We start from the raw sequence: 9,413 nt of genomic DNA, 5'->3' as shown, positions 1-9,413 counted from the left end.
TTGGTGTGTGAGCTAAGTATCGAAGAATATGTTTCACAGCCTTATGGTGTGATTCCTTCGGTTTTGCTTGAAAACGTGCACACATGCAAACACTAAGCATTATGTCTGGCCTAGATGCACATAGATACAATAAAGAGCCAATCATAGAACGATATACCTGCTGATCGAAATCTTTACCATTTTCATCAGTGCCGAGGTGGCCGTTGGTAGGCATTGGAGTCTTGGCACCTTTGCATTCGTGCATGTCGAATTTCCTCAGAAAACCCTTGAGGTATTTCTCCTGTGATATGAAGATTCCATTTCTTTGTTGACGAATTTGAAGACCTAAGAAGAATTTCAGCTCCCCCATCATGGACATCTGATATTCTTCACTCATCATGTAAGCAAATTCATCACTGTATCGTTTGTCAGTACATCCAAATATGATATCATCGACATATATTTGACACACAAATAGCTCATTATCATAGGATTTAGTGAAAAGAGTTGGATCGAGTGAACCAGGTTTGAAGCCTTTCTTCATGAGGAATTCCTTCAATGTATCATACCATGCCCGAGGGGCTTGCTTGAGACCATAAAGAGCCTTTTTGAGTCTGAAGACTTTGTCTGGATTCTTTGGATCCTCAAAACCTGGGGGCTGAGCAACATATACTTCTTCCTCAAGCTTACCATTGAGGAATGCACTTTTCACATCCATTTGATATAAGATGATGTTATGATGATTAGCATAAGCAAGTAGTATTCGAATAGCTTCAAGTCTAGCAACAGGTGCAAAAGTTTCATCGAAATCTATTCCTTCAACCTGGGTGTAGCCTTGGGCTAGAAGTCGTGCATTGTTCCTCACCACTTGACCGTCCTCATCTTGCTTCTTTCAGAAAATCCACTTGGTGCCGATGATATTGTGCTTGCGAGGATCTGGTCATTTGACGAGCTCCCATACGTCATTCAGCTTGAATTGAAGAAGTTCGTCTTGCATAGCTTGGATCCACTCCGGTTCCAGAAAAGCTTCAGCAACTTTTGAGGGTTCTGTGATGGATACAAAGGAAAAATGCCCACAAAAGTTAACTAAGTGTGAAACTTTTGAGCGAGTGAGAGGACCTGGCGCGTTGATGTCGTTGAGGATTTTGTCAAGTTCTACTTCGTTTGCAATCCTTGGATGAGTTGGTTGAGGATTTTGTCTGGGCTGAGGAAGTGGTGCTGGTGCAATTTCCTCAGGAGCATCTTCTAGATTTTTATCAGTGATGGGGATCGTTTCTTCACCAATTTCCTCAGTGGGTACAATGTCTTCAGTAGGCTTGAGCTTTATTGCTTCCTCAGGAGACAGCTTATCTGGATCAGAAGGCAATTGCTCTCTTTGCGAGCCATTAGTTTCATCGAACCACACATCTAGAGTCTCAACAACTTTGTTGTGATAGTTGTTGAAGACTCTGTAAGTGTGCGAGTCCTTTCCATAACCGAGCATAAAACCTTCATGTGCCTTAGGTGCAAATTTTGAGCTATGGTGAGGATCTCTAATCCAGCATTTTGCACCGAAGACTTTGAAATAACTTACATTGGGTTTCTTGTCAGTAAGGAGTTCATATGAGGTTTTCTTGAGGAATTTGTGAAGATATACCCCGTTGATGATATGGCATGCAGTATTGATTGCTTCAGGCCAAAAGCGACGAGGAGTCTGATATTCTTCAAGCATAGTTCTCGCCATTTCAACCAGAGTCCTGTTCTTCCTTTCGACGACACCATTCTGCTGAGGAGTATAAGGAGCAGATAATTCATGAGTAATACCAAGTTCATCAAGATAAGCATCAAGACCAGTGTTTTTGAACTCGGTTCCATTATCACTCCTGATATGTTTGATCTTGATGCCAAAGTTCGTCGAGGCCCTTGAAGAAAATCGTTTGAAGATTTCCTGCACTTCAGTTTTATACACTAGGATATGCACCCAAGTATATCTGGAATAATCATCAACTATGACGAAGCCATATAAAGATGCTGCATTGGTTAGTGTGGCATAGTGAGTAGGTCCAAATAGATCCATATGAAGCAATTCGAATGGACGTGTAGTGGTCATGATAGTCTTCGAGGGATGCTTGGATCTGGTCATTTTCCCAGATTCACAAGCACCGCAGAGATGATCCTTGAGGAATTTGACTGATTCGATGTCAATGACATGCTTCTTCTTCGCGAGCGTGTGCAAATTCCTCATGCCTGCATGACCTAGTCTTCGGTGCCATAACCATCCTTCTGAGGTTTTTGCTAGTAAGCAAGCGGCTGGTTGAGGACCTGTAGAGAAATCAACAATGTACAAATCCCCTCTTCTTACACCTTCGAAGACTTTGGATCTGTCAGATTCCATAATGACTACACATCTATATCTACCAAAGGTAACAATCATATCAAGATCACAAAGCATCGAGACTGACATGAGGTTACATCCAAGGGATTCAACAAGCATCACTTTGTCCATATGCCTATCCTTGGAAATAGCCACTTTGCCAAGTCCAAATACCTTGCTTTTACCTTTGTCAGCATATGTGATTTGCTTCAGAGGTGATGGAGTTAGTGGCATATTCATCAGTAGGCTTTTATCACCAGTCATGTGATGTGTGCAGCCACTATCAAGAACCCACTCAGTATTCTTGAGTTTGTCATCCTGCAGATGAATTAGTACAGCTTACCATCTCATATGCTTCAGATTTGAAGAATATGATACTAATTTCATCAGATCAGTAATTTCATCATAACAGAAATGTAAGGACGTGTGAAATATTTCTATTTCATCAATCATTAGCTTGCGTCCTATCAAGCATTTCCTCAGGTCTCCAGCAAATTCTTCAGATGATGATTTTCATCTAGAGACCTGACCTGCAGAAGTGATTAGTTCGATTTCCTCACCACCCACATCTGAAGGGGTGGCAAAGCATTCATCATCCTACGAGCACCATATGAGAAAGGTGGCATTGAAGCCAATGCACTTCTCTTAACAGTAGGGGGATTAAAGTACTCATATGAATATGCAGAGAACTGGTTTGAGGATTTATGAACATAATGATTTGAGGAGTAACGCTCATATTCATATTCCTTGTAGTTTCCCTGCATGTTAGACGCATTAGCATGGGTACGAACATAGTTTTGACCAGTTGAGGATTTTGATCCTCTTGAAGACTTTGGTCCTCCTGAGGAATTTGATCTGGGGTTCAGATTCTTCAGTGGTGGTGTCATGAGGACATTCACCTGAAGATTTTCAAGACAGCTTTTGGGAACCCAGATTTTCCTCAGGGGAGGGCCATTCGTGCAGTTAGTTCCAACATATCGAGCAAATACTTCACCAGATTGATTTTTGAACAGTTTATAGTTGGAGTCAAATGACTCATCTAAGGAATAGGATAATTCACATGAAAAGCCAGTTAGATTGGATGCATCAAAAGGAGGCCGAGTAGCAGCAACCCATGAGGTTTTGGGATACTGCTCAGGTTTCCAATAAGATCCATCAGCATTTAATTTCCTCTCAAAGGCAATTCCTTCTTTCCTTGGGTTCCTGTTCAAGATCTGCTTTTTGAGCACATCACAAAGGGTTTGATGTCCTTTGAGGGTTTTGTATATGCCTGTCACGTACAATTCCTTCAACCCTGCATTTTCATCAGTAACATTTGTGTTTTCCTCAAGTGAGGAAATAGACACAGCAGGTGCAGTTGAAGAATTTGTAGCAATAGTAGCATTTGATGATTCTGGTGAGGAATTAGCAGTTTCACGTTCAATGCATTTAAGACATGGAGGAATGAATTCAACTTGATCATCGCTGATCTGTTGAGCTAGTAATGAATCATTTTCCATACGAAGATCATCATGAGACATCCTCAGCTTCTCAAGATCAAGCTTCCTTTGAAGAAATTCATAGGAAAGCTTCTCATGATCAGTGAGGAGTGTATCATAACGATCCTGAAGATTATCAAATCTAGACTGAAGACTTTTCACATCTTCAGTGAGGATTTGGGTAAGATTCATTTCATCATTCAACATATCATCACTTTTATCTAGCAGTTTCTGAAGCTTTTCCAGAGCAGTTTGTTGTTTAGTGGCAATGATAGCAAGTTTACTGTAACTGGGTTTCTTATAATTATCACGTTCACAGTCACTTGAATCAGAGGAGGAGGCATTATTTTTTACCTTTCAACCTTTTGCCATGAAGCAAAAGGTTGGAGCGAAGTCATCTGCATAGTCATCAGTGCGGATGGTGCTATCATTTTCTTCAAGGTTGAAGATTGACTTGCTGACGAAAGTGGTTGCCAGTGCAATACTAGCCTGTCCGGATTCTGAGTCTTCATCAGAACCCTCTTCTTCATCACATTCCTCTGATTCTTCCTCGGAGTCCATTTCCTTGCCAATACGTGCCCGAGCCTTTCTGAAACTAGTCTTCTTGTGCGATGAGGGCTTTGAAGATGAGGATTTTGAAGATTTCTTCTTCTTTTTCGAGTCATCAGAACTTTCATCCTTGTATTTCTCCTTCTTTGATTCCTTTCCCCAACGGGGACAATCAGTAATGTAATGACCTGATTTCTTGCACTTGTGACAGGTTCGTTTCTTGTAGTCCTCAGATGAAGATTCTGATTTCCTCATGTCTCTTCTTGAAGATTTACCGAACTAACCACGTCGTGTAAATCTCTGGAATTTCCTCACGAGCATTGCAAGCTCCTGTCCAAATTCTTCAGGGTCACAAATGCTGTCATCTGTGTCTTCGTCTTCAGATGAGGAAATTGCTCTAGCCTTCAGTGCACGTGGTCTGGAATAGCTTGGTCCATATAGATCTCTCTTTTCTTCTAGCTGGAATTCATGAGTATTTAGCCTTTCTAGTATATCAGCTCGATCAAGCATCTTGTAATCTGGTCTTTCTTGAATCATCAGAACTAAAGTATCAAATGAAGAATCCAAAGATCTCAGCAGTTTCTTCACAACTTCGTGATCAGTGATGTCTCGAGCTCCCAGAGCTTGGAGTTCATTTGATATGTCAGTGAGGCGATCAAAGGTGTCTTGGCAGCTTTCATTGTCATGTCTCTTGAAGCGATTGAAGAGATTGCGAAGAATATCAACACGAGAGTCACGCTGGGTTGATACTCCTTCATTTACCTTGCATAGTCTCTCCCAGATCAGTGTTGCAGAGCCCAAAACACTTACTCTTCCAAACTGGCCTGGGCTCAGATGGCCACAGATGATGTTCTTCGCTTGAGAATCGAGTTGCTTGAATTTCTTCACATCAGCAGCAGAGACACTGGCAGAGATGATGGGGACGCCATGTTCCACAATATACCAGAGATCATTATCAATAGCTTGTAGATGCATTTGCATTTTGTTCTTCCAGAAGGGAAAGTTCTTTCCTTCGTAGGTAGGACATGCTGCAGTCACCTTAAACATGCCTGCAGTCGACATAACTAAAACTCCAGGTGGTTAAACCAAAATCACACAGAACAAGGGAGTACCTTGCTCTGATACCAATTGAAAGTGCGCTATATCGACTAGAGGGGGGTGAATAGGAGATTTTTAGAATTTCATCACTGAGGAAATTCCTTTTGAGGAAATTCCTCACTGATGACTAACTTACAGCGGAAACAGTAAAGGATAAGAAGTGCAAAGTTTCACAACAGCAGTTCTTCAGAGTCAAGAATGTGAAAACAGATTGCACAGTGAGCACGCACGCAGAATACAGATGAGAAATAACTGACGCGAAGAATTTGGGGTTGAGGAAATTCGGAGAAAGTCTTCAGCAAATTCTTCAAACAGTCACAGTGAAAGTCATCAACACATAATACGGGAAAGTAAAGAGTTGAGGAATTAGAACCCGTTCTCAGTGAAGACAGTCGTTGATGACCCAGTTCCAACTGCTGTGACAGTCATACATCTGGTTTGGAGCGGCTTGGTATTGAAACCAAAGGACACCCAGTCCCGGGACACACAGTCCCTACCGTATTCTCCTTGAGCTAAGGACACACAGTCCTTGCCCAACACTCGTGGTAAGTCTTCAGGGCAGACTTCCAAACCCTCACAAACTTGGTCACCCGGCGATCCACAATTGACTGCTGGAAAGCTCTAGACCATGACGCCTAACCGTCTGGAGGATGCACAGTCCTCAAAGGTAAAAGGCTTCAGTCCCACACATGAACAACTTCTTCAGTGATGCTCAATCACTAGGTTTGGTTTGTGGTTTCGATGGGTGGTGTATTTCCTCACTGATGATTTACTCTCGAAGGCTGTGAGGAATTTGGGTTGCTCTTATGACAAGTGTCAGTTTCTAACGGAGCAGCCAACCAGCTAGTGGTTGTGGGGGGTGGCTATTTATAGCCTGGGAGCATCTCGACATGATTTGACACTAATGCCCTTAAATAATATGACCGTTGGAGTGGATAAGACCAGTGACTTGGCGTGGCTATCAAAACGGTCGGAACCCTCAACTGTGAGAGTCCTCATGTCACTCATATTCCTCACTTGAGGCTTTTGATAGGATTAGGCTTGGGTTGAGCATCATGAGGAAATTCATTCCATAGTGTAACTTTGACCCCCTTTTAACAGTACGGTGTTCCTATTACTCGAATGCGAAGAAAGTAAAACAGAAAGTTTAAAGCTTCATGCTTCAATTCTTCAGAGTGATTTTCTTCAGGAACCACCGGACTTCTCAATATCAGTATCTTCATGAGGAGTATGAATTTCATCGTAGATTCCTCGCGATTCATTTCTTCAGCTTCAGACCAATTTCTTCAACTGAAGACATATATTTTTAGGGGTCGATATTCTTCAAATATCTTAAACTCCTCAATGACTTATAGATCCTGTGTACACTCACAAACACATTAAATACTTAACCTATAAGTCTTCAAACCACGAAAATCACTAAGGGGCACTAGATGCACTTACAGGCACCTGTGCAAATCAATGCTTCCCTCTGCGAAGGGCCTATCTATATATGTTCCTGTTGAGTCATCCTCCTCTTATAAAAGCACCAATTAGAGAGCACCTCTATCGTTTTATGCTTTGCTTTTAACTGTGTTGAGTATGACTGTGCCTGGATCTTCTTTGCCATGAGTTACAATGTTTAGTCAGCCCTTGGTCTTTGAAGGTGCTCTGCATTTATGTTTTGCGATATGAGAAAGAGCTAGCGAGATACCACCTGTTCATACTGCTTCATGTTGTTTTGATTGAAGTGTTGACATTTGAGGCTTATTATTATTTGCTCACTAGCTGATTATGCCATTGATATGAGTGTACCATGAGACCTAGATGTTATTTGCTTTTGTGGTTTGCTTGTGATCTTGCTGAAATTTTGGTTGTGAGTTAGACATAGTTGTAACAACAAGATCAAACAGAGTTCGTCAAAGTTTTTCTTTTGTCTCTTTCAGTTTGTCAACTGAATTGCTTGAGGACAAGCAAGGCTTTAAGCTTGGGGGAGTTGATACGTCTCCGTCGTATCTACTTTTCCAAACTCTTTTGCCCTTGTTTTGGACTCTAATTTGTATGATTTGAATGGAACTAACCCGGACTAACGCTGTTTTCAGCAGAATTGCCATGCTATTGTTTTTGTGCAGAAATAAAAGTTCTCGGAATGACTTGAAAATTTACGAAGAATTTTTCTGGAATTAATGAAAAATACCTGTGCAAAGAACCACCAGAGGAGGTGAGCCAGTGGGCCACAAGCCCAGGGGCCGCGGCCACCCCCCTGGCCGCGCTGTGAGGGCTTGTGGGGCCCACGAGGCTCCACCGCCTCCAAACTCAGCTCTATATATTCCGTTTCGCCCGGAAAAAATGGGAGAGAAGGATTCATCGCGTCTTACGATATGGAGGTGCCGCCACCTCCTGTTCTTCATCGGGAGGGCAGATCTGGAGTCCGTTCTGGGCTCCGGAGAGGGGAAATCGTCGCCATCGTCATCATCAACCTTCCTCCATCGCCAATTCCATGATGCTCTTCACCGTTCGTGAGTAATCTCATTGTAGGCTTGCTGGACGGTGATGAGTTTGATGAGATCTATCATGTAATCGAGTTAGTTTTGACGGGGATTGATCCCTAGTATCCACTATGTTCTGAGATTGATGTTGCTACTACTTTTCCATGCTTCATGCTTGTCACTAGGGCCCGAGTGCCATGATTTCAGATCTGAACCTATTATGTTGTCGCCAATATATGTGTGTTTTAGATCCTATCTTGCAAGTTGTAGTCACCTACTATGTGTTATGACCCGGCAACCCCGGAGTGACAATAGCCGGAACCACTCCCGGAGATGACCATAGTATGAGGAGTTCATGTATTCACCACGTGTTAATGCGTTGGTCCGATTCTTTATTAAAAGGAGAACCTTAATATCCCGTAGTTTCCATTAGGACCCCGCTGCCACGGGAGGGATGGACAATAGATGTCATGCAAGTTCTTTTCCCTAAGCACGTATAACTACATACAGAATACATGCCTACATTAGATTGACGAACGAGAGCTAGTTACTTATCTCTCCGTGTTATAGCTGTTACATGATGAATCACATCCGGCATACTCATCCATCACCGATCCACTACCTATGAGTCTTTTATTACTGGTCCTTGCCTTGTTACTTTGCCGCTACTGCTGTTACTGCTGTTACTGCTACTGTTGTTACTCTGTTGCTACTGCTGCTACTCTGCTGCTACTGCTCTTACTCTGTTGCTACTGTTGTTACTTTGCTGCTACTGCCGTTCCTTGCTGCTGTTGTCACTACTGTTGTTACTTGCTACTTTGTTGTTACCTGCTGCAAGACATTTTTCTGGCGCCATTGATACAACAAGTCAGGAATAGTCTGTCGTAAACAGACCTTTTTCTGGCACCGTTGCTATCATACCACTTTGCTACTAATACTTTGCTTGCAGACACTAATCTTTCAGGTGTGGTTGAGTTGACAACTGAGCTGCTAATACTTGAGAATATTCTTTCGCTTCCCCTTGCGTCGAATCAATAAATTTGGGTTGAATACTCTACCCTCGAAAACTGCTGCGATCCCATACGCTTGTGGGTTATCAAGCATCTTGTTTCCTCACATTAGGTATTTCACATACTATATTGCTCGAGGGGTGTTAGCTCGTGATAACACGAGCAACATTTCGGCTCCGGATCTCGCTATCTTGGCAGCCGCCCTTTTAGGAGATAACATGTATAATATTGGTGCTTTGATTGCTCGTCGCCTAGTTGCTAACAGCTGCAAAGGGCTTGACTTTGGTGGCATTTATGCCACGCTTATCCTCGAGCACCTTGGGCGCACTGTACGTGCGGATGATGTGCCTTTTCCATACATAAACTTTGATCTTACCACTATGAAGAGGTATGAGTTTGTTACTAGGACTTCCGAGTTTGGTAACCTTCTTTATATTATGAGGTTTGGCGAGCTTACTACTTGTGAGATCCGTCTACC

This window comes from Hordeum vulgare, chromosome 6H (genome assembly GCF_904849725.1).
Source record: "Hordeum vulgare subsp. vulgare chromosome 6H, MorexV3_pseudomolecules_assembly, whole genome shotgun sequence".
NCBI lineage: Eukaryota > Viridiplantae > Streptophyta > Magnoliopsida > Poales > Poaceae > Hordeum > Hordeum vulgare.
The sequence above is the reverse complement of the archived record's forward strand: the minus strand, read 5'-3'. Positions refer to the sequence as shown.